Here is a 25787-nt window from a genome sequence, read left to right as displayed (position 1 = left end):
GACATAGAAGGTAATTTCATATTTCCGAAGACACCATGCACTTCAGAAATAGGAACCAGAGATCATTGAGCTGGAGATGACCCAATGCCTTCTTCCTGAGGATTAGCTTTCATGGGACCAGAAGACACCATGCAACCTTCCAAAGGAGAGAGACAAACAACAATGCCACCCAGATATGCTGTCTGTGAGCCGCGTCATGGCATCATTATAGGCAGAAGCCTATGGGTACAGTAGTGGCATGGGTACATTGGCAGGAACTACTGCTCTCTACTTGGACTTACACTCTCACAACAAGGGAGATGCCACACCCAGTACTGGAAACCTAGCTAACTAATCAATGCTAGTGAAATCATGGTTATTGGAGAATCTACAATCACTACTTTACTAAACCAGCATAATCCCTAGCAATAATCTATAAATATTTGCTCTTATACTCACAGAAAAGTGTAGTCTTTACCCCTCATCCAGAAAACTTCTCTTTCAAACAGACAGGGAGCATTACAGAGAATCACAAGCAATAAAAATGCAGAGTTGTGAAGCTCAGTACCAAGGATACATCTATAAAAGACTCAATAACTAAGGTCAAAGGAACATTGCTGAAGTGAGGAAGGGGCCAGAGATTGTAAGAACCAGAGATCAAGGACTTTCCTGTGAGATTCCTATGAGATGTTGCTATGTCTTCTAGTAACATCAGAGCTATCCCTGTAAAGTCCCACCAACATGACTGCCCAAACATGAGCTGAACAAGGGGAACATCAATGGGCATGCCCCACCACACAGTGAATAGCCCACGATGCCTCAACCTTACACAAAGAACGACAGGCAATTGAGTAAAGCTAAAAGCAGGAGAGGTAGTCGTCTCCAGGGAAGAGCACACAAATTATTGGTTATCTAGTGCCAAATGCTCAACCCTGAAAACATACATACAAGTAGCATCATATGGTCTCAACAAGTTATATTTGGAAATATATGTACATAATAACAATTGATTAAAAAAAGGAGAGACCATGAATTTGAAGAGAGGTAAGGGGTGTATGGGAAGGTTTGGAAAGAGGAAAGGGAAGGAAGAAATATTTTTTTTATTATTAAGAAATTTTCTATTCACTTTACATACCAACCACAGATCCCCCTCTCTTCCCTCTTCCCACTTCCCAGCCTTCCCCCCAACCCATCCCCATACCCATATTTTCCAAGTCAAGGTCTCCCATGGGGAGTCAGCAGAGCCTGGCACACTCAGCTGAGGCAGGTCCAAGGCCCTCCCCCCTGCACCAAGGCTGTGCAAGGTGCCACACTCCAGACACTGGGCTCCAGAAAGCCCACCCATGCACCAGGGACAGATCCTGATCCCCTTTCCTGGGGGCTCCCCAAACAGTTCTAGCTAAACAACTGTCTTCCATATCCAGAGGGCTTAGTCTAGTCCTATGGGGGCTCCATAGCTATTAGTCCCCAGTTCATGGATTTCCACTAGTGTGGCTGGTCATCTCTGCACATTTTCCCATCATGATCTTGAAGTCCCCTGCCCACAGAATACCTCCTCTCTCTCAATTGATTGGATTCCTGGAGCTCAGCCTGGTGCCTGGTTATGGATCTCTGCATCTGCTTCCATCAGTCACTGGATGAAGGCTCAATGATGACAGGGTATTTACTAGTCAGATCACAAGAGTAGACCATTCCAGGCACCCTCTCGACCATTGCCTGTAATCCAAGATAGGATCATCCTTGTGGATTCCTGAGAACTTTCCCAGCACCCTGTCTCTTCCTATTCCCACGATGTCTTCATTTATCATGGTATCTCTTTCTTGCTCTCCCACTCTGTCCCTGTTCCAGCTCGACCCTCCCATTTCCTTATGTTCTCATCCCCCATTCTTTGCCCTCCATTACCCCCTATGGAAGGAAGAAATTTTGTAATTAGAATATAATCTCAAAAATAAACAATAGCAACAACAAAAGACCAAGAGATCTACTATGTTTGGGAACTAAATATTTATGTCTTATTGTGTATATATTGTATACATAAAGCACTTAACACACTTGTACACTGTAAATGTTTTACTTAAATTATCTCTTTGATTCTACAATACTCACTGAATTGCTACAGGATTATTGTGAAGATCAACAGGGGTAAAATAGTAGTATCTGTTATATTAAAATCTCATGAAGTCACTCTAAGATTCAGTGAGGTTAAAGTGACCTCACCAATGTCATACAGTTACTGACACCAAAACCTTCACTTCTAATTTCTTCAGTGACCATGGAAGAATGTGTGGATAGATAGCTGCCCAATTCCAAGCAAAAATATGTTATTATTAAAATATGTTCTAAGAAAAATTACAGCAAATTGGAAGAGCATAATTTATACCTCTTCTTTCTTGAGGTTCAATTCTTTGCAGGTTTCCTAGTGTCCTCTTCATAAGCTGAGTTTTATAGGCAGCTGCATCCCAGTGACAGGATACTCCAAATCCATATGTGAAACTAAATCTGGGAAAATTTGATATCCTGAACTTTGTATGAAGAGATGAAGATGACACTTTGAGGGGAGATTTTATGACATTTTGTTAATTTATTGTCTCCAAGGCCTCATATGTTGACTGCCTTAGATAGTCTATGGGTCACATACAATGGTATGTGAAAGGAATTTAGTATCTATAAAGATGTCAGCACTGTGAATTTTTAGTACTAGTATTTATTTATAGCATTTATGGATGCAGAAATAAATTCAAGTATGAGGTAAAATGGAAATATTGAGACAAAAGGCAGAAGGTGTGGAGTAGAGCTCTAGTCAAGTTGGAGAAGAAAGAATGTTTTCTGAGGAACAGAGTATTAAAGGGTAAAGTGTTAACATATGAGTAGAAACAAAGAGTAATCTTCAACTAAACCATCTCAATAAAATATAAAGTTTGTTGTATACTACAGAGACAAAGGTCTCTCTCAAATAATCAAAGATGTCATAGATATCCAGGAAAAAAGATGAAAAGAATTTTGCTGTTATGTCATATGTTAGCTTTTTAAATTTAATTTGTGTGTATATATGCACATGCATGTATGTATACACATGTAGAGGCCAATGTTGTTCCTCAGAAACTGTCCACCTTATTTTTTTTAGATGTATTTGGAAATTTTCCTGTGTTCTGTCCAGTCCATGGCCACTCAGACCCAAATAAACACAGAGGCTTATATTAGTTATACATGTTTAGCCATTAGCTCAGGCTTATTACTGACTAGTTCTTACACTTAAATTAACCCATAATTCTTATCTATATTTAGCCACATGGCTTGGTACCTTTTCTCAGTTCTGCCTTGTCATCTTGTTTCCTCTGTGTCTGGCTGGCGACTCCTGACTCAGCTTTTCTCTTCCCAGAATTCTCTTTGTCTGCTTATCCTGCCTATACTTCCTGCCTGGCTACTGGCCAATTAACATTTTATTTATCAACCCATCAGAGCAACACACATTCACAACATTCAGAATGATATTCCACAGCACTTTCCTTTTTCTGTCTAATCAAAAAGGAGGTTTTAACTTTAACATAGTAAAATTACATATAATAGAACAGTTATCAAGCAAGAATTACAGTTACAATATCTAGTCTATTTGTATTTGGCAAATTAAAGAAGATATTCTATCTACCCTATATTTGTGAGTCTAAAGTTTCATATCTAATTTATCTTTTATCATAACCAAGGAAAATTATAACTATCTAGTCTTCAACTACATCAAAGACCCCAGAAGGATATAACATTACCTAAGTAAACTGGAAATGCATTGTAAGTGACTTCTAAAATTATGGAAATGACAGAGACAGCTGCCTGGCTGGACAGTCATCCAAAGTTCCTCTGCAACGTTGCAGCATCCATCTTCAGCCCACAGGCCTAGAATCTCTCAGTTACTTTTTCCTTTGTCCTGTAGACTGTCTGGCAGTCTCCTCTGTGAAGCAGGAATCTGAAGGACTGTTTTGCCAAATTCATGGTCACCTTCCTATGAGTCCTGCATGTCCAGTTTATATAACATTTTGTCAAGCACTCCAGGCAAGAACAGTTTCTTGCCCAAATGTCTGTTTTTGCCAATAAGATAAACTCCATATGGAGTGTCTTTGATGCCCATTTTTCTCATTGAAGTAAATTGGTGCTGCCAGGAGCAGATGCATCTCACTGTCCAGAATGTCTAAGTCTTTAAAACATTTTAAATGTCTTATTCTGTAGGTCTTTGAAGTGTTTGAAGGTTACCTACCTAGTTGAACTATATCTATGTATACCTAGAAAACTTAACTAACATGACTATAAGTTTGACTATCATAGAAGATTAATTATTAATCTGTATTTATTAATTATTCATCATAATTTTAAATGAGTTGCGCCAACATAATACCTTAAACAAGAATAGAAGTATACATACAGTATAACAAAATTAACTTTAAATTTGTAATAAACTAAAATATATAGCAATTTAAAACATTTTACTCAAATAGTTGCTCTTTAAAAGTAGATTCAATAATCTACCCTTTTATCTTATCATATCTATATCCTATCCCCCCTTTTTCTTTAGAAAGATATTGACTATGACAAATAAGAGTTTGTAACCAATCTCTAAACAAAGACAAATATCCATAGTCCAGTTTTTGGGAATGTGGGCATAATTTTCTAGGCTACTTCTTGCTGATAGAGGGCACTGGAAATCTTATGGGGATCCCGAGAAAATTAAGAATTATGGTCAAGTCCTGGGAAGACTGGCTATAAACTTTGTTGAACCATCCGTTAAGGTTCAGGAGGTCTGGCTTGATCAAATCTGATCTATCTTAACCTAGAATAAATCCATAGCTTCTTGCTTTCTGTGGAAACAAAAGCAGAGCCTCTCTTCTGCAACACATCCTTAGATCCAAATTTTGAAGTCAAGATACCTTTAAAATATACATATTGGTTTAACTCAGTAGCCTTTACAATCAAATGTTTTTCTGCAGTTAAAAATCCCAAAGAAAATATAATTCAGACTCTTTGTGTGATTTCCATCTTTATGTGGCTTATTTTTATATTACTTTTACTTTCTCTTTAAAGACTTTATTTTTAAAAACTTTCTATTTCTTTACATAACTGTCTATTTTCCTTTTCCTCTCTCTTCTAAGCCTACATATATCTTTATACACATTGTAAATTGTTTAGAGGTTTATTTCATCTGAATCTGTTTTTATTGTGAATCTATTGCTTTAAACTGCAGAGTGGTAAGAACAGAAGTGCCAGCCTTGGCTGTTGACTCTGCCCACCTCAGCTTTTCAACATGGCAGTGGTACCTTTACCACCAGCTCTAGGAGACATGAGTATCACTAACTCTTGGAAAGCAGTGGGTCTATGCCTCCATTAAAGCAGTGTGTAGCCCAGATCTCTCTCTCTCTCTCTCTCTCTCTCTCTCTCTCTCTCTCTCTCTCTCTCTCTCTCTCTCTCTCTCTCTCTCTTTTGGTCTGTACTAGCAAAGGCTAAACCCACCATGCACCACTCTACACGGCTTGGAGATGCCTCTGTGTACTGTGGCGGGAAACTGCAGCCATGCTGCTTAGCTCATGGCAGCTGGCAGCTAGCTTCATCTTGCAGGCAGCTGTTGGGAGGGGAGATGAGTCTGTGCTGCTGCTGGCATGAGACTGGGTGACTGGGAAGCCTAGCGTGGCTCCGTTTCTGTGTGTTCAGAATATTTAAGCTTTCTTAGGTCTATGTGGATCAATACCCAACAGTGAGGCGCCAACTGTAGTTGGAGGTTTCCCTGTGTCCCGCCTGGTCTGCAGCCTCTCAGACCCAAATGAACACACAGAGGCTTATATTTAATTATAAATGCTCAGCCATTAGCTTATTACTGACTAGCTCTTACACTTAAATTAACCCATAATTCTTATCTATATTTAGCCACATGGCTTGGTACCTTTTCTCAGTTCTGCCTTGTCATCTTGTTTCCTCTGTGTCTGGCTGGCGACTCCTGACTCAGCTTTTCTCTTCCCAGAATTCTCTTTGTCTGCTTATCCTGCCTATACTTCCTGCCTGGCTACTGGCCAATTAACATTTTATTTATCAACCTATCAGAGCAACACACATTCTCAGCATACAAAACGACATTCCACAGCATTGAGACCAAGTGTTTCACTGACTTGGAACTCTCTAAGTAGGCAAGGCCTGTGACTCCAGAGACTTGCCCATCCTTCCTTCCCAGCACTGGGATTACAAACATATGTCACCATACCCAAATTTCCCCCTTTTACATGGATGCTAGGAGACTGAAATCAGACCCCCAAGCTTGCAAGTCCTTTATCATCTCAGCTACCTCCCCGGTCCAAGGTGTAACTTTTGAGTTGTGCAGGTTGAAGGTGCATGTGCCAGGGGCAAGAGAAGGAAGAGTAGAGTGGAAAGAAGGCAACAAATATTTTGAATAAATTCTATGACAACATCTTATTGTAGAGAATGGATGGTCAAGGAATTGTTTTCTGTTTTTTTTTTGTTGTTGTTTTTGTTTTTTGGTTTTAGCACTGTTTGTAAATGACCCTTGCCGTTGCCTGTGCTCAACAGATTCTGCCACAGTTGCTACAGTCATTAAAAACTTGGATGTTTCATGTCAAATTATTGCTTTAAATATGTGTAATATAAAGAAAAAAGGAGATAAACTGGCAACAAAAACAAAGAGTAATGGATCATCAAGGAAATTTCCCCAATTTTCTACCTTCTTATTACTAGGGAAAACCCAGCACACATTTGTATTTGTAATTAAAAACAAAACCAAATGCTTTTATATTTTAATTAGTTAAAAACATAAATCACAGTTTATATATGTGTTTTATGTACACATGTGAGAGTGGGTGTGTATGTGTGCCTATGCCACATCATGCATATGGCGGTCAGAGGCCAGCTTACAGGCGCTGGTTACCAGTGGGTCTTGGGGATCATACTCAAGTTTTCGGGCTTAGAGGCAGGCACCTTCACCTAATGGGCCTTCTCTCTGGTCAATATCCTTAGTTACTTTGAGGCAGACAAATGGGAAATAGGAAACAACTTTAAATGGGCTCAAGAAAAAAAGATATTTCCTTGTTTCTAGGAAAAGACTTTGAAAGATTATTGAAGTGCACTAGGCAGTTTCCAAAGATCTCCTGTAGACATCAAATACTTCTTACAAAATGGAATTTTAATTTTCTGTATTTAAAACGCCAGAAACATATGAATCAGGCTTCAAATAAATACACATGACTTAGCAATTAAATGTAAAAAAAGTATTTGGCAAACTTACTTGAGGTTTGCTACATCTGTGGACACTTTTTATTGTGATGAAGTTTGGTGGCGGATCATTTATTTTCTTTCACTAAAGAAAAAAATCTACTTCTGACAAATTCAAAGAAGATCATGTTTTCAATTTCCAGTGAATCCTATAATCTTAAAACCCAATAATTTAACAGGCATGCTTCTGCTTGTGTTTAAGGGGGTGGGGGTAGCAGCACTATTCTTATAATTATGGTATTATTGGCTTCTGCCCACCACCGCCCATCTTTCCTCTGTAAGTTTGATGATAATTGCAGAGTTCTTCTCATCCATCTTTGGATCCTCTCTTATCCCCCTCCTTGCCTTCTTTTAGCATTTGCTGTTGCTCCTGAGTTTGTCTCAACAGGAGGATCTCGGCTGTGTGCTGGGAACTACCAAGCAGGCACTGTCTGCCTGGCTCCCTTCCAGTCTAGAACTTTCCTTCTTCCTTGACCTGGAGCTTCTCCTCAGGTGCCAGCTTCACACTGCTGCTCCAGGCTTTACAGTTCATGCTACCACAGAGTCTCCAACATATCTTCCCGTCACCGTCTACCTGTGGACCATGCTAGCAAGACAAGTACTGGAGACAGAGCTACCTATGCTATTGGATTTTAGTTGGAGCATTCCTAGACAATGATGTTCTATTTTTTTTTTTTTTTTGGTACAGGCAACAGTATTTGACTCAAACCATAGCATGAAGAGAATGCAGGATATTGCATGGTGCTCAAGGACTAGTTAGGACTGTAGGCACATCTAAAATTAGCAGCCACAGCACCATCTGGTTCCTTCTGTCTGATCAGAGGCTCTTAATGAGACCACATCAGTTTTCTTTTCTGTAAGCAGGCTTATTTTACTTCTTTTTCTGCCTGGAAAAACATGGCAGTGTAAACTTTTTGAATTTTCTTATGGCAAGTTCAGTCACCAAAAGAGAGATTAATTTTTGTTTAGTTCCAAATTCTAAATTTTAGTAGGCAGAACTCTTATATACCTGGCTTGGCCATGGACTCGCTTTTGGGCTACACTGTAGTGGACAAGAAATGTGAGCGATGCTTTGCATTCAGGACTTCCAGCAGTGAATGGGGCTTGTTAGATGTGGGGGAGGTTGTGTTGAGATGAGGATGACCCACACAGTAGATGTACACTGTAAAAGTTGCCCACTTTTAATTTCCTGGTTGACAGAGTGACTACTCCTTGTTTGTATCATACTTATTTGAAAGCAACGTTTCTAATGAAGATTTTATTAGATAAGCACAGGCAGGCAAGAGATGGATAAAGGAGCCAGAGATAAACAATGGCATTGTTTATATCACACTTGTGGGTAATTTCAGTCTATGTAAAAACAAAACAAAACAAAAAATCTTTCAGTAATAAGTTGTGCAAATTATTATTTTCCTCCTTGGTATATTTTATTCCTCTCATGTTGGAAGAATATGGACTATTACCTAATTTTAAAATAATGTTTGTCTTGAATGAGCCTGGAGTTTATTTAGGAAGACTCAAGTTAGAAATACTATACTTCGTAGCATGGTCTGTTTGCAAGGCTCCTAGCAGTGAGATTAGGACCTGTCCCTGGTGCTTAGCTGGCTTTTGGGAACCTGTTCTCATGCTGGATTGCCTCACCCAGCCTTGATGCAGGGGGAGGAGCTCAGTCCTGTCTCAACTTGATGTGCCTTGCTTTGTTCAAGCCCATGGGAGGCCTGCCCCTCTCTAAAAGGAGACAAGGAGGAGGGGGTGGGAAGGGTGGTAAATGGGAGGCCATGTGTATGGAAGAACAGGAAGAGAGGAGGGAGAGGAAACTGTTTGGCATGTAAAATAAATGAAAAAAAATAATTAAATAAAAAAGAAATACTACACTTTATGTGCCAAGTGTGATTATGGAAACACCACCAGGGACCATGGTGCTAAAATGTTGGAAAAATTGAATGATTTTCAGGACCAGGGAACCCACAGAGAATGAAAGAGGATTCTGCAAGGGAAAGATAGCGACAAACAAAGGAGCTCCAGGCCAAATAAATAAGGTCCTGAGCAAGATTTTATGAGGCAGCAACCCAAATAATCTAGAGCCAGCAGCCACTGAGGTGAGAATACTTCCTGTTCTCTTCTACTTCTCCTGACATCATACCTGTCATCTTAGCTTGCCCAGTATTATCTGCTACATGCACAGAGGCTGACTTCATGTGTTGGGTAACCACATCCTATTTTTCCAGGTGGTTCTTACGTTTTCTTAGATAATTATTGCATTTCTTCTCTTCATATTTTTGACATCCTCTTACATATAACCTCCATGTTTTCTATCTTACTAAGAAATTGTATTCTACAGAGACTGCCTCAAGGTCCTTCAAGTGCTCACCTGTGTGTGACTGTGCACACTGATTGTCTACTATAGAGGTCTATAGTCTACAGAGACCTCCTCAAGATCTTTTATGTGCCCACCAGTGTGTGACTGTGCACACTGACTGTCTACTATAGAGGTCGATAGTATTCTACAGAGACCACCTCAAGATCCTTCATGTGCTCACCTGTGTGTGACTGTGCACACTGACTGTCTACTATAGAGGTCTATAGTCTACAGAGACCTCCTCAAGATCCTTTATGTACCCACCAGTGTGTGACTGTGCACACTGACTGTCTACTATAGAGGTCGATAGTATTCTACAGAGACCACCTCAAGGTCCTTCATGTGCTCACCTGTGTGTGACTGTGCACATCGACTATCTACTATAGAGGTCTATGTCTGTGACTCTAAATCTGATTTCTCCCCTTGTGCATGCCTTTACTTCTTTTTCATTGTACTCCAGCTACTATCCAAGCCATTTTTCCCTTCTCTCTTGACTGGATAATCTCCAATAGTAATGAGATGGGATCCTTTTCTCCCATCTCCCACCTAAAAAAATTCCTGTCTTGTGATTCTACCTTTTTAGACTGACCCCATTCCTCACTTGTAGAATGAGATGGTTTGAAATAATTTCACCTACTTGTAACACTTAATATTTATTTCTTGAACACATGCTAATCAGTCTTTTATTCTTATCATTTTACTCAAACTGTTTCTGTTAAGGTTACCAGTAACCACTATGTGCTAGATTAAATATCCATTTAAAAATATTTACTGGGCACACTGTAAAAGACCAATAGCTAGAGCACAGCCAGCAATGAGTGGTCATTTCTTTGTCCCACCTTTCTTATCAGTGCCACTTTACTTAGTGGATCACTTTCATTCCGAAGTGCCTTTCATCTACAACATCACATTTACTAGGTTTTTCCCTTCCCGGGTCACTTCGAGGCTCCTTTGGTTCTTTACTCCTCATTCTTGTAATATCTTAACACTGGAGATCTGTGTGATTTGGTCCTTGGACCACGTTTATAACTAGACTTGTTGCCATGAAAATTCCATCTGGTTTCATAGATTCAGGTACCTATTGCCTACTCACTTATAGTATATTTCCTATAACAATGAGTTGTTTTACAAAGTGGCTTGAAAATATATTATTTAGAGTATTTGATACGTCTGAGGTAAATATTGATATATATGAGTTGAACATAACCACTTTTGTTGTCAAATGGCCCTCTCTGTTCCTTTCATTTTGCTCTTTTTAGGGTTAATTATGCATTTAAAATTACTTTATTATTCTGTCACTTGTCACTTTGTTATCCATTATTTATTTTGCTATATGGTTAATGATTAAACAGTCCCGTGCATCTCTTTTGAAGTCTAATATGGTTACATCTGTTCCTAATACACATCCTATGGAACTTCAGCTGCATAGACTCACCTCTTTCCATCTATGATGCTATTTCAGTCAAACATTTAAACTTAATGTTTTTCTTGATTTCTAAAGAAATTATTAGTGTTTAGCAGGGCCTGAAGTAACATAGATGTATTCATGTACTTGCTCTTAATTGCTGTCCAATTTTCATTTTTAAAAAAGATGTATTTTTACTTCTAAGTATACATCTCTCTCTCTCTCTCTCTCTCTCTCTCTCTCTCTCTCTCTCTCTCTCTCTCTGTGTGTGTGTGTGTGTGTGTGTGTGTGTGTGTGTGCACATGAGTGCAGGTGGCTGAGGCAGACAGACAGGTGTCTGATACCCTGGAGCGGGCATCATAGGCAGCTGTGAGCTGACTGACTTGGGTGCTGGAGCCGGCATCATAGGCGGCTGTGAGCTGACTGACTTGGGTGCTGGAGCCGGCATCATAGGCGGCTGTGAGCTGACTGACTTGGGTGCTGGAGCCGGCATCATAGGCGGCTGTGAGCTGACTGGGTGCTGGACCGCATCAAGGCAGCTGTGAGCTGACTGACTTGGGTGCTGGAGCCGGCATCACAGGCAGCTGTGAGCTGACTGACTTGGGTGCTGGAGACAGCTCTTGGGTCCCTGGAGGAGCAGAAAGTGCTTTTGCCTCCCGAGCCATCTCGCCAGCTCTTTGCTGCCTTTTTTAAAAAGTGGAATTACTGGATTTCTTACATTATAATATTTCCTTCAAATAATTCTCATTTCCCTTACAATTATTTAATGTACCAGAATCCACTTTAGTGTGAGGATAATAAATTTTCTTAATTTTTACTTTCTTGAAAATACCTTAATTATACATTTATTTTCAAGAAACATTTTTCTTGAGTAAAGAATTATATGCTGACAGCTATTATTTTATATTAAATTTTGTCTACATTATCCTATTAATTGTTGATTTGTCACCGATAAACTCTAGAAAGTTCTAAGATTTTTCTTTGATTTTGGCCCTCAGCAATTGCTTTATTTCTTGTGTTTATCTTACTCATGACTTACAGACAGTCTTAATCCAGAGGTGTGGTTGATTTTGGAGAACTGTCAGGCACTACTTCTTTAAGTAACACTTACAATCAGTCCTCTTCACCTCTTCCGCATGGTCTCCAGTCCTGTGTATGTTAGGAATTTCTTTGTTTGGGTTATTAATTATGATTAATTTTCTAGCCCACACAGACTGTGCCTATTCTGCTGTTAAGGTCTTCTTAATTTTAATTATTGTGTGTAAAGCATTTTCACAGTATTTATTTTTTTCTTTTCACTTCCACAAAATTCTCCATATTTTCATTAGCGCCTTTTCTTCAGTCTTGGTAGGGACTGCCCAGGTTTATACACAACTACTTTAGAGGGTCACATTTGCAGAATCAACATGGAAGTATTAACTGTTTTTCAGGACACTATGTCTGTGCCAGTCACTAAATGCTTCAAACAGAGTGCTTAATTTAATGTTCACAACATTCGTGTCACCTAGGGATTTTATATATCTTGTTTTAATTTATAGCTAAGAGGTGTCATGAAGAAGTCTAATCATTTCTGCAATGTCACAGAGCACAGTAGACTGTGCAACCCAAGTTAAAGCCATTCTTAAAGATTCTGTTTCAGGAATCCCTGTTAGGTCCCATGATGTTTAACTTTGCTTCATGATGTATTGTTCTTTGTAACTTGAGTGTTTAGAAAACCTTTGTGGTGTAATTTAAGTTGTTGAACTTGCTTTCATAATAGGGGAATATCTCCTTGTTTGTTCAGCGTTGTTGTCTTAAGGAGAGGTTAAGTCTCCTTAAGCCATGTCACAGCTAAGGTCTATTTACACTCTACTATTTCTATGCTACCTTGTTTTGAAACTGATCTTGAGATTACTTTTTTCCATAATGGTTCTACTGACCCTTTCTTTACTAGAATAAGATGTAAACATTCGGGGAATGTACATGCAGTATGGTTTGCCCTCATGTTTCATGAATGTCTTACAAAAGTGCTTATGAGCTACATAGCTCTTTCTCTCCAGTGCATGGTATCTTCCCCATAGCGCTTGATGACCAAACAAATGGAAGTTGGTTAGAGGTGTAGCAGGCCCTTTAAATCATACTATGAATTTTCCATCCCAATACTGACATTATATCACACAAGACTGACTTGTTAACGTGGAGTTGAATGTGTATTCTGTGAATGTATCTTGGGTGATAGTATTGATTTCCCCACACAGTAGCTGATATCACTAAAAGCAATAACTTGTTCTCCTGACTCTCAGAACACGTCATTAGACTTCTGTTTGGAGAACTATTAGATCAAGTGTTATTATCTTGGCTCAGCATCACAATAAATTTAGTTAATTGAATTGTTTTATAACTCAGGAAGATACACAGACCCCTCAACTGTGGTACTACCACATTGTCTTCTTGAGAAAAAACACTCACTGTAGTCATCTACCTGTTTATGGTAATTACATTAAAATGAATCTCTTAAAATATTATTGTGTAGAGATAACCAAGTAGGCTGCCTGAAGACCTTCTCTTCTCTCTCTGTTTCCCTAGATCCAGTCCCTGGTTCTGCAGCAGAACACCCTTTTCAGCCTTCCCTGGCCTCCTGCACCCATCTCCTGTGGATCCTACAGATCTTCCTCTTCTAAGCACCTCACATGTTGCTTTGTCTCAGACTCCCAATTCCAGCAGGCACCCACTGCTGATCTAAGGGCCACTCTTCCCAAGGCAACAAGCAGGCTAAAGGCTGACCCACACCTCTTCTACTGCTCCTGAGATCCAATCCTCACAGTCTCATCCCCAGCCCTGTAGCAGGAAATCTGCTTTGGTCTCCCTTTCCTCTCTGACCTCATCCCGAATGAATCACAAAGACCTTTTCCCCCAACTTTCCTTCCTCCAACTCATCTTAGTAATGCAGACGCCAACACCGGTAGATATTCCCCGTGAACACATCAGCTGAGCAGGTGAGGAAAACAGGCAACACACAGCTATCATACTCTCTGGAAATCCAGAGAGGAAACAGAAGCCAAGGAACAAAATGATTCCTAATGATATTCTGCTATACTCATAGATTGGTGCCTTGCCCAGTCATCATCAGAAAGATTTCCTCAGGTGGCAGATGGGAGCCAGTGCAGAGATCCACAGTCAGATATTATGCAGATAGTCTAAATTGGAGGTCTCCATTGGGTCCCTCTCCTTGGAGAGCAAGGAACCTCATGGAAGTGGAGAAGGAAAGATTGAAGGAGCCAGAGGGGATGGAGGACACAGGAGAAAATGGCCCATTGGATTAACTAATCGGGGCTCACATGGGCTCACAGAGACTGAAGTGGCAAGCACAGGTCCTGTATGGGTCTGCACCAGGTCCTCTGAGTATATGTAATGGCTGTTAGCTTGGTGTTTTTATGGGACTCCTAACAGTGGGAATGGATGTGTCTGACTCTTTTGCATGTTCTTGGGACTCCTTTTCTCCATTGGGTTACCTTGTCTAGCCTCAATGAGGGATTTTACCTTGTCTTATTGTATCTTGTTTGGATATTGTCTCTTGGAGGTCTGCTCGTTTCTGAGGAGGACATAGAGGGGGAAGGGAGATGAGGGAACTAGGAGGAGTGGAAGGAGGAGAAATGTGGTTGGGATATATTATATGAGAGAAGAACACATTTTCAGTAGTCATCATCATCATCCACCCAGCAAAGACATATCCAGAAATCAGCACCTAGATATATAGTCATCCCAAACCCAGATCCCCATGTGGCAGCATTCAAACACAGTCAATTATAGTCAGGGCAATATGTCCTCAGTGGAGCCCAACAATCCTATCACAGCAGGCCCTGAATATTACAAGATAACTGAAGCACAAGAAAAAGACATAAAACCAGTTATATGAAGATGATAGAAGTCCTTAAAGAGGAAATGAATAAATCCCTTAATGAAATTTAGGAAAAAACAAACAAAAATAGGAGGAAATGAATGAATCCCTTAATTAAATATAAGAAAACACAAACAAATGATTAAAGAAAATGAATAAAACTGTTCAAGACCTAAAAAACAGAAATATAATCAATAAGGAAAACAAACAGAGGGAATTCTGGAAATAAAAAAATTAGGAATTTGAATGGGAACTATAGAGGAAAACTTATTCTTTATTCACGAACAGAATATAAGAGATGGAAGAGAGAATCTTAGGCATTGAAGATACAATAGAAGAAATGGACATATCAGTCAAATAAAACATTAAATCTAAAAAATTCCTGACCTAAAACATCCAGGAAATGTGGACACGATTGGAAGACCAACCCTAAGAATATAGGTGGTATAAAGGGATAAAAAGAAGAATCCCAGCTCAAAAGGCCCAAAATGTTTTCAACAAAATCATAGAAGAAAAATTTTCTAACCTAAAGAAGGAAATGCCCTCCAAGGTACAAGAAGCATACCTAACACCAAATAGATTGGATCAGAAAAGAAAGGCCCTGTGCCACAAAATAATTAAAACACTAACCATAAAGAACAAAGAAAGCTGCATGCGAAAACGACCAAGTAACTTATAAAAGTAGCCTGTTAGAATCACACCTGACTTCTCAATGGAGAGTAAAAGCCAAAAGGTCTGGACTGATGTGCTACACGCAGACTCTAAGACTACTATACCCAGCAAAACTTTCCATCAGAGTAGATGAAGAAAGTAAGATATTCTATTATAAAGTCAAATTTAAACAATACCTATTTACAAATTCAGCCCTTCATAAGGAGCTAGAAGGAAAACTCCAACTTAAGGAGGTAAAATGCACCTACTAAAACATAGAAAATGAATAATCTCACACCAGCAAAACCAAAGAAGGGAAGCACGTGCACACACACACACACACACACACACACACACACACACACACACACACACACACACACACACTAACACCAACACCACCATCACCACCAAAATAGCAGGGATCAATAGTACTTGGTCCTTGATATCTCTCAATATCAATGGTCTCAATTCCATAATAAAAAGACACAGAATAGCAGAAAGAATGTAAAAAGAGTATCTATCCTTCTGCCACATCCAAAAAATACACCTCAATATCAAGGATAGACATTACCTCAGGATAAAGGGTTGGGAAAACATATTCCAAACATATGACATAAGAAACAAGCTGATATAGCAATTTAAAAATCTTCCAAAATAGATTCAAACCAAACCAAATCAAAAGAGATAGAAAAGGGCCGGGCGGTAGTGGCACACACCTTTAATCCTAGCACTCGGGAGGCAGAGCCAGGCAGATCTCTGTGAGTTCGAGGCCTGACTGGGCTACAGAGTGAGTTCCAGGAAAGGCGCAAAGCTACACAGAGAAACCCTGTCTTGAAAAACCAAAAGAGAGAGAGAGAGAGAGAGAGAGAGAGAGAGAGAGAGAGAGAGAGAGAGAGAGAGAAGAGAGAGAGAGAGAGAAGGACACTGTATACTCATCAAAGGAAAAAATCCACTACACATGCTGGTGACATCAGTAATGTTTATGTGAAATACTTTATTCTGGACATTGTGTAGGATGTCCAAGTAGACAAAGCTGAAGCTAGGAGACTAGCACAGAGGCCTCTACAGTGTCTCAGGTATAACTTATGCTGTAACCTGTCTATGTTGATGATGTAGAGAAGGGGGAAGAGGATGAGAGGTGACTCACGGTTGATATGGAAAGCTCAATCACAAATGGACTATACAGAAGAGAATGAGCAAGGAGAAAAGGAAACAAAGATTCAAGCCATTGGGCTGTTGGAAAAGGGCTGCAGAATTAAAGTGAGATACTAAGGATAGTAGTTTTCATTAGTCTCATGCATTTAATAACAGCTGTGTGACAGGTTGAGCATTAGGACTGAGTGTGCAGTGACGATTGTGATGCTTTGCTCCCTTCAACAAAACGGTGCATTATCATTTCTTTGATTAGCTTAACCTCATGGTCTTGTGCCTAGACCGTACTTTCAGACTGTACTTGTGCCTGGCCTGTGATTTGGATTAAGGTAGTATCCAAACAGGCCCATTCAGTTGAGAGCACACAGACTGCGTGGCAGTCACTTATATGAGGTGACCACGGTTCTGGTTCTCACCGGTTCAGAATTCATGTGGCAAGGGAGCAGCTTTGTTATGTGACAGCAGCAGAAGCTCAGGTGCTGCTCAGCGGCCTGAAGAAGTTTGGCATCGTTTCTCAGTCAAGGAGGGAGCCAAGGTTGCATGCTTAGGTGATATTCTGTTTATATAAAAGCACTGAGTTCTCTGGCATTTGCAAACAGCCATTATTCTCAGAAAACAAGCTAAATTATGGAATTGACAGGGCTTAAAAATCAACAAAGAACAAAATTACAAGTAGAATATAAATGTATATATATTACTATTTTAATGCAGTAATTTAATATTTTGGGATATATATATTTACATATCTTTGTTGGTAAAGTGTATATATACATACACACACACACACACACATATATATATATATATATATGCACACACATATGTGGTAGTGACATTAGTATTTTTTAGTAAAAATGTTGGTAAAGTTGATAACTGTTAGTAAACACACATACATATATAAACGTATGTATATACCTACATCCTATATCTTCTTTTTTTAAAAAAACTTTTTATTAATTCTTTGTGGATTTCACATCATGCATCCTGATCCCACTTATCTCCTTATCCCTTCATATCCACCCTCTGCCTTTGCAATCTCCCCTCCTAAATAAAACAAAACTTAAAAGAAAAACAAAATATGCAAACAAACAAAAAAATAAAGAAAAAAGTCTCAGCATGGTAGCTGTAGTGTGACACATGTGTCACACAGTATACCCTTTAGTTCATACATCTTTACTTGCAAGTGTTCATTGCAGTGAGTCATTGGTCTGGTTTGAGGCCTCTGGCTTCTGCTGCACCTTTGACACTGGGTCCTCACTGAGACTCCTCTTGGATATCCTGTTGTTGCCTTGTGGCATGTTCCCTACCCCCCTTGCCACCTGAGGCAGGCAGGAGAGTTGGCCTGGGGCATAAGAGTGGGAAAGCAGGTCCTGCACTGGGACAGTGGGCCCTGCATCTCACCTGGGCAGCACAGTGGAGCTGGTCCTGGTGATGTGGGTGTCGGGAGACAGCCCCCAAGGGGTTAAGAGCAGGAGAACTGCCCCTGCTTCTTGCTGCCTGCTGCAGCGTGTGATCTAGCCAGGGCACTGCTGGAGAGCTTACCCTGATGGAGATGACAAGGGAAAGCTGGCAGACTGATCAACCCAGCTACCACCCAGGCCCAGATCCAGGGCTATGAGTTCACTCACCCCAATATCCACCTCATCTATGAACTTCTGGAGCACATAAAGGTGCTGGACCTTCAGATCCTGAGCTACAGGATCTCCATGACATCCTATACTTTCTATATATTACTTATATATAAATTCCTAAGGTGTTTGTCAGTTTGTTAGTTTGCTCAGTAAAATATCAGTCATGGAAACTCTAGGAAAGAATGAAGGGTCAACATCAAGCATGCATTTCAACTGTTTGGCTGATATAGACTCATGGAAAACTCTGATTAAAAAAAAGTCTGGAAAGACATCAGAGCAATGCAAGGAAGAATGTAAAAAATTTCAGATTTATTTAATAAAGAGACTTTATGATTTTGACTGATCAGAAGAAATAACACATTATAATATAATGATTCCTGGAGCAGCCTAATGCTGAAGGAAGTGCACAAGAACTCAGGAATGGAAGCGGACAACGCCCTTGGACACCTCTTGAATTTAATTGAAATGCCAAAACATTTGAATCATTGGGATTTTAACAATGCAGAGGGACATGATAGTTTATATGCACTGATAAAATGAAAAATCAAATGAATTAAATAAATGGGTAAGCACCGTGTTAATATTAACTTTTCATTGTTTTAAAATTAGCTGGGATATAAAGTCAATTTGAACACTTAAAATGGGCTTGTGGTACAAGGCCAAGCTCCAGGAGTCCAGTTGAAGAGAGAGAAGAGGGATTCTATGAGCAAGGGCATCAAGATCATGATGGGGAAATCTAGAGACAACTGAACCAAACTAGTAGGAACTCATGAACTTTAGACTGACAGCTGTGGAGCCTGCATGGGACTGGACTAGGCCCTCTGCATGTGGGAGTCAGTTGTGTAGCTTGGTGTGTTTGAGGGGCCCTGGTAGTGGGATCAGGATCTAGAGCCCTGGCGCATGAACTGGCTTTGGAGCCCATTACCCATGGTGGGACACCTTGCACAGCCTTCATGCAGGTGAGAGGGGCTTGGACTTCTTTCAGCTGAATGTGCCAGGCTTTGCTGACTCCCCATGGGAGGTCTTACCTTTTTGGAGGAGGGGTGGGTGGTTTGGGGGGAAGGTTGTGTGGGAGGAGGGATCTGTGGTTGATATGTAAAGTGAATAAAAAGTTTCTTAATAAAAAAAATGGGCTTGTGATAGCCTTGGAAATATTTAACCACTATCCCACATGAAAATATTAGCAACTACCATCTAGATGCCACTGTTTGTGGTTTGGCTTATCAATGTGGTTGAGGCAGTAGTAGCAAAGTTGGGCCATTCAGTTGATCACAGACATGAGCTTCTTCCTTGGTGTAGCACCAGAGAACTGAGAATCTTGTATGTAGACTAGTACCTAGACAGGCAGTGCCAAACTGAAACGAGACAACCATGTTGAGTGAAGAGGAATTGGGAGTGTTATGTTGATGGGCTTATTTCAGGCAATTTGAGTGCTTTCCATTTTACACCAACAATTGAGCTCTTACTTACCGACCAAGTAATTAATCCCCAAATTGTACTTTAGCATGTGCTCTGTACCCTGCCTCAGCAAGTGGTGGTCTGAACTATGAGTTTAAGACTCAGAAGGATTTGGACTTGAATTTAAATCTCTGCTCTTAAGAGTCATGTGACCTTGGGCAAATGATCTTTTCTAAGACTTGTTTTCTTCATTGAAATGGGAATGATAACATTACTTTCTCATAAAGCTACAAGAGAATACAGAGTACAGCAGTCCAGGCCAGCCCGCTGGTAAGCCACCAGCCACGTGGCAAGGTATAGATTTATAAAAATGGGTTAATTTAAGATATAAGAACAGTTAGCAAGAAGCCTGCCACGGCCATACAGTTTATAAGTGATATAAGCGTCTGAGTGATTATTTTATACGTGGGTTGTGAGACTGCGGGGCTTGGGGAACCTGGAGAGAAGCCCTCCAGCAACAATTTAATTTTTTATTATTAAGAATTATTTTTATTCATTTTACCAACCACAGATCCCCCTCTCTTACCTCCTCCTGTCCCCCAGCCTCCCCCCCCCCAGCCCAACCCCTATTCCCTCCTCTGAGAAGGTAAAGCCTCCCATGGGGAGTCAGCAAAGCCCAGCACATTCAGTTGAGGCAAGTCTAAGACCCTCCCCCTGTAACAAGGCTGTGCAAGGTGTCCCACCATAGGTAATGGGCTCCAAAAAGCCAGCTTATACACCAGGGATGGATCCTGATTCTACTGACAGGGGGCCCCTTAAGCAGATCAAGGTACACAACTATCTCGCTTATGCAGAGGGCCTAGTCCAGTCCCATGGAGACTTCATAGCTGTTGGTCTAAAGTCCATGAGTTTCCACTGATTTGGTTTGGTTGTCTCTGTAGGTTACCTCATCATGGTCTTGATGCCTCTTGATCATCAAATCCCTCTTCTCTCTCTTCAACTGGACTCCTGGAGCTTGGCCTGGTGCTTGGCTGTGGATCTCTGCATCTGCTTCCATCAATTACTGGATGAAGGCTCTATGATGACAGTTAGGGTATTCACCAATCTGATTACTGGGGTAAGCGTGTTCAGGTACCCTCTCCACTATTGCTAGCAGTCCAAGGTGGGATCATACTTGTGGATTCCTGGGAACTTCCCTAGCACCCTGTTTCTCCCTATCCCCATGATGTCTCTCTCTATCATGGTATCTCTTTCATTGCTCTCCCATTCCATCTCTGTTCCAGCTCAACCATCCCTTATGTTCTCATTCCCCACCCCCTACCCTCCATTGCTTCCCTCAACCCCAGTTTGTTCATGGAGATCTATTTCCCCTTCACAGGGAGATCTATGCATCTCTCTTAGGGTCCTCCTTGTTAGCTAGCTTCTCTGGAGCTGTGGGTTGCAGTCTGGTTATTCTTTGCTTTACATCTAGTATCCACTTATGAGTGAGTACATACCATGTTTGTCCTTCTGAGTCTGGGTTACCTCACTCAGGATGATACTTTCTAGTTGCATCCATTCTGGCCAGTCATTTTTAGATTTTCTGTCTATTGCCTCATAGGCATTCACTTAAACCCAACCCCATCTAGTCCCATAATCCACTGAAACTGCTCTTGATGAATTCATCAATGTCTCCTCTCCCATTTTGTGTGTCTGTACAGTTTCCCTTTTCTGTTTGTATTAAACATCTCAGTCTGTTTTCCTCTTCTCTCAGGTCACCTCCTTTCCTATGGCTTTGCATGTTGTCTTTGCCAGTTGTCTCCCGACACTATCCTGCATCAGGTCCCCCCATCGACCTCCAGATTCACAGGTCCAGTTGGCTGCCCGGTCCAGCTGGCTGCCCGGCGTGTCTGCTTGAGTGTCATCAGAGACAACCCAAACTTACTGAGTCCAAAATCAGACTTCTCCATGTCCCTGTAACTCATCCGCAAGCTGATTTTGCTTGTCAACATTATAGTCTGTCCAGTCATTAAGCCTCAAAACCTGGCGATTATGATTTTCCTGTTTCTTCATCACCTTTTAGTCCTTTTATTTCTTGTTATTATTATGTTATTATCTTTTATCCTGATCTTTTTCCCAGAGCCTTCCAACATGAGGATGTATATTCAGGTGTCCGAATCTTACCCCACATGTTGAATTTTATGAGGAAACTTTCTTTCCTCACTTGAGTTAAATAAAGCCTATAAGCATTAGGAAGAAAGCAAGCCCTCCATGTCATTGAGCATAGCTGTGGATGTCATGTCCTTTGCACCTGTTAGTCCTCTCTCTATCAGTTGTCATTCTCTTGATCACGTGACTCATCCAGATTCAGAACAGTGCCAGCCTCCTTTGACGTATGGCTTATCTCATACCCTCTCTCCCCCTGTTTGGTTGCTCCTAGGGAGATGGTGGGAAACACGGAGGCTGGCTCTTGCTTCGCTACTCACACCACTCTGCACTATCTGTGCAAAGCCTCGTCAACAAGAGGAATAAATGTGTTCTTTGTCCCATCTTCTAAACTAGAAAACCCCTTCAAAACAAGCATCATTCCTCTACCTTTTCTGATTTCAGCTAAGCTATTGTCAATCCATTATTTATGGAGTAGCCAGAAATCTGAGTTTCAGCGTCCTTTCAACTTGAAGTATTTATGCCCCAAATCATACATATATGACAAGTTATTATGAAGCAATCATTATCCAATTTGAGAAATAGAATATGAGCAGTAGAATGATGCTGTGAAGGGATCTGCTGAGCAGAGGGCAGAGGAAATGAGATTTGGGCAAGAAAACCCAAGTTTGAATCCTGACTCAGGACTTGCTTCCCAGTGGTTTTTAATAACACAGTTGATGTTAGAAAATGATAGTACATAGACTGCAAAAAATGTCTCAGCTCCGCTCCAGGCAGGAGCAACAGCCTCTCATCTGGCTGTCCTTGGGCTGCAGAATGGTGTTCCCTGTCCTGCTACACTGTCACAGTGCACCAGCAAGCCAGGGCTCAGGATTTAAGTAGTTCTGACATGCCTAGGCTTTGTGTTAATGCACAGATAATTTTTTTTACAGTTACTATTTTACATTTTTAAAAATTAATTAAATTCCAATGGACACAGTATTTGTGCATTTTTATGTTCTTTAGTATAATCATACATTTCATCAATGTCTATTGATTAAATCAGGGCACTCCAACTTTTTTATTCCCTTGAAAATAGTTTCTTCTTATTTTAATCTATCCTATCTCTGTCTCCTTGTCTCAATCTTTGTGTGTGTCTCTCTCTGTTTGTCTGTCTCTTTCTCTACCCCTACCACACTCGTGTGTGTGTGTGTGTGTGTGTGTGTGTGTATGTGTGTGTGTAAGTGCAGATGCATGTATGCCACGGCCCAAGTGGAGACAGATGACAGCCTTGGGTGTCCATCCTTACCTTCTACCTTGTTTGAGGCAGCATATCTAGCATATCTGCTTCTGTGTACACTAATCTAGCTGGCCCATGACTTGGCAGGGATTCTCCTGTATTTTTATTCCATCTTCCTGCAGGAGTACTGCTTGCAGAGGTATACTGCCATACCATCCCAGATCTCTGGAAAACAGAATTCAGGTTCTTACACTCATGCAGCAAATGCTTTACTCTTTGAGCGGTCTCCCTAGCCCACACCTGTAAATTCTGTGCTGGGAACCTTGGGACTCATTGTGAGTTACTGTGAAATACCGCATACTTACCTCACTTGCAGTAGAGCTCAAAAACACTTTCTCTGCCTGCTTGACTTGCTGATCGCCATCTGAGAGCGTCTTTTTCCTCTCTCCCTTGAGTGACAGCGTGTGGTATTTGCCTTACTATGTGCTGCTTACCACACAGGAAATAATGTCTCCCAGGTCAGTGGGTGTTGCTGCAGATGACAAGATTCTTATCTATGGCTGGTAATAGTTAGTTATGATTTTATTTTAAATTTAAAGAAGATTTACTTATTTTACTTTCTGTATATGAGTGTTTTGCCTGAATGGACATCTGTGCACTACATGCATGACTGATGCCCATAGAGTTCAGAAGAGGACATTGTATCCCTGGGAACTGGAGTTACAAGTAGTTCTGAGCTACCCTGTAGTCCTGGGAACTGAATCTGGGTCCTCAGAAAGAACAGAAAATGCCATTAACTGCTAAGATAGCCCCAGTAATCTGTTATGTATATGCACTGCATTATCTTTATTCATTTGCCTGACTGTTAAAACCTGTGTTAACTCTGTGTCTTGGTTGTTGTGACTTATGCTTTATTAACATGGGCAATTCATGTATCTCTTAAATATACAGATTTCATTTCCTTTTTTGGATATCCAGCAATGGATCAGTGGATCACACAATAATTTATTATCAGTTTTTTAAAAATTATCCATACTGTTTTCCTATGCTCATTTACATTCCTATCAATAGTGTGTAAGAGTATCCCTTTCTCTGACCCACATTAGCCTTTATTATTTTACGTCTTTTTAGTTATTTTTTTATGGTACTGGGATGAACCCATGCCTATGCACACCAGGCAAATGCTGTACTTAGTCTAAGCTACAACCTCAGCCTCTGTTTATGGGCATTTTGCTAATAGTTGAGAAGACATTTCATGTTCATTTTAGTTTTCATTCCCATGGTGATAATGGACAATTGTTTATATGCTTTTTGGCTGTTTGTAGGACTTTAAATAATATAGTTACATAATTTGTCCTTTTAATGGAATTAGCTGTTTTTGTAACCTTTGAGGGTTTTGGGTTTCCCATACATTGTCAGCCAAACACTTCACTTTCCACATTCTCCTGATTGACTCTTTAGGCTTGACTGTTTTCTTCACTGTACAGAACTGTCTTAGTTTGATTTGATCCCTGCCCATGTTAAACCGTTGATGCCCAAGCTGGCGATGAGGAGGTCATGGGCGATAAGAGGTGGTGCCTAACGGAGGACATTTTATGGGACAACGCCTTTTACTTCCTGTTTGCTCCCTGGGTCATGAGGTGAAAGCTTTGGTCTGCGTGTGCCCTGTGGTGATCTGTTGTCTCACCACGAGTCTAAAGATAAGGGGCCATGGGATTGTGAACCTGACTTACCCAATCTTCTTCGTAAGCTGACACTAAATAAGACTCCTTTGTGTTTAGTTTTGCTTATGCTTTTGGGGTCTCATATAAAAAAAATTTGCTTGCACCACATCTTGAAGAATTCCCATTATAGCTTGACTTTCTTTTCTTCCCATCCTCCCTCACTCCTCTGTCTCTTTCTCCATGCCTCTGCCTTTCCTTCCTCCCCCTGTCTTTTCTTTCACCCTCCATTTCCTTCTTCCCTCCTTCTTTTCTTCCTTACATCTTGTAGGCCATTGATATTTTGGTTTCTCTTACTTTACACTGGAGAAAAGTTTACCTTCTGCATTGCAGGTATCTAGTTTACTGAAGGAGCTATCCGTTATCCATTGTACACTTGTGCTACTTCTTCTAGAGTCAGCTGCTTGCAGATGCTTGAATTTATGTCTTGGGTGGGTACTCCTTCCACTGGTCTCTGTGTCTGTTTTGGTGCAAGTATCATGTTTTCCTGACTAAAGCCTTGAAGTAATTTTTGAAGTGAGGAAGTATAATGTCTTCTGCTTTGTTCTCTTTGCCCAAGGGTGCTCTGGTTATGCAGAATGTTTTTGCTTTGCTGCTTCTGTGAAGACTATCACTGATGTTTTGATAGAGACGCATTGTGGTGATGGCAAAGTGGATCACTTGGGGTGTTTGGAAGTGTTAGCACAATCCTTTCAATCCACGGACATAGGATGTTTTCCTGTCTTCTTGGTGTTCCCATCAACCTCAGCTACTTCGTAGTAATGTCTTTTTTATATCCTACAGGTCTTGGCATATTGTACTTCTAATTTTATTTGTTTTAATAATTAAAAAGTTTCCTAGTTAATTTTTTTATCAATTGGTTTTTCAGAAGTTGTTTGATTTCCTTGTATTTGTATAATTTCTTCAGTTTTCCATATTGATTTCTAGTTTTATTCCATTGTGGTGGGAAAAGATACTTGATGTGATTGTAGTTTTTAAAAATTTTGAGAC

This window comes from Peromyscus leucopus, chromosome 6 (assembly GCF_004664715.2).
Source record: "Peromyscus leucopus breed LL Stock chromosome 6, UCI_PerLeu_2.1, whole genome shotgun sequence".
Lineage (NCBI taxonomy): Eukaryota > Metazoa > Chordata > Mammalia > Rodentia > Cricetidae > Peromyscus > Peromyscus leucopus.
This window is presented reverse-complemented; position numbering follows the sequence as displayed.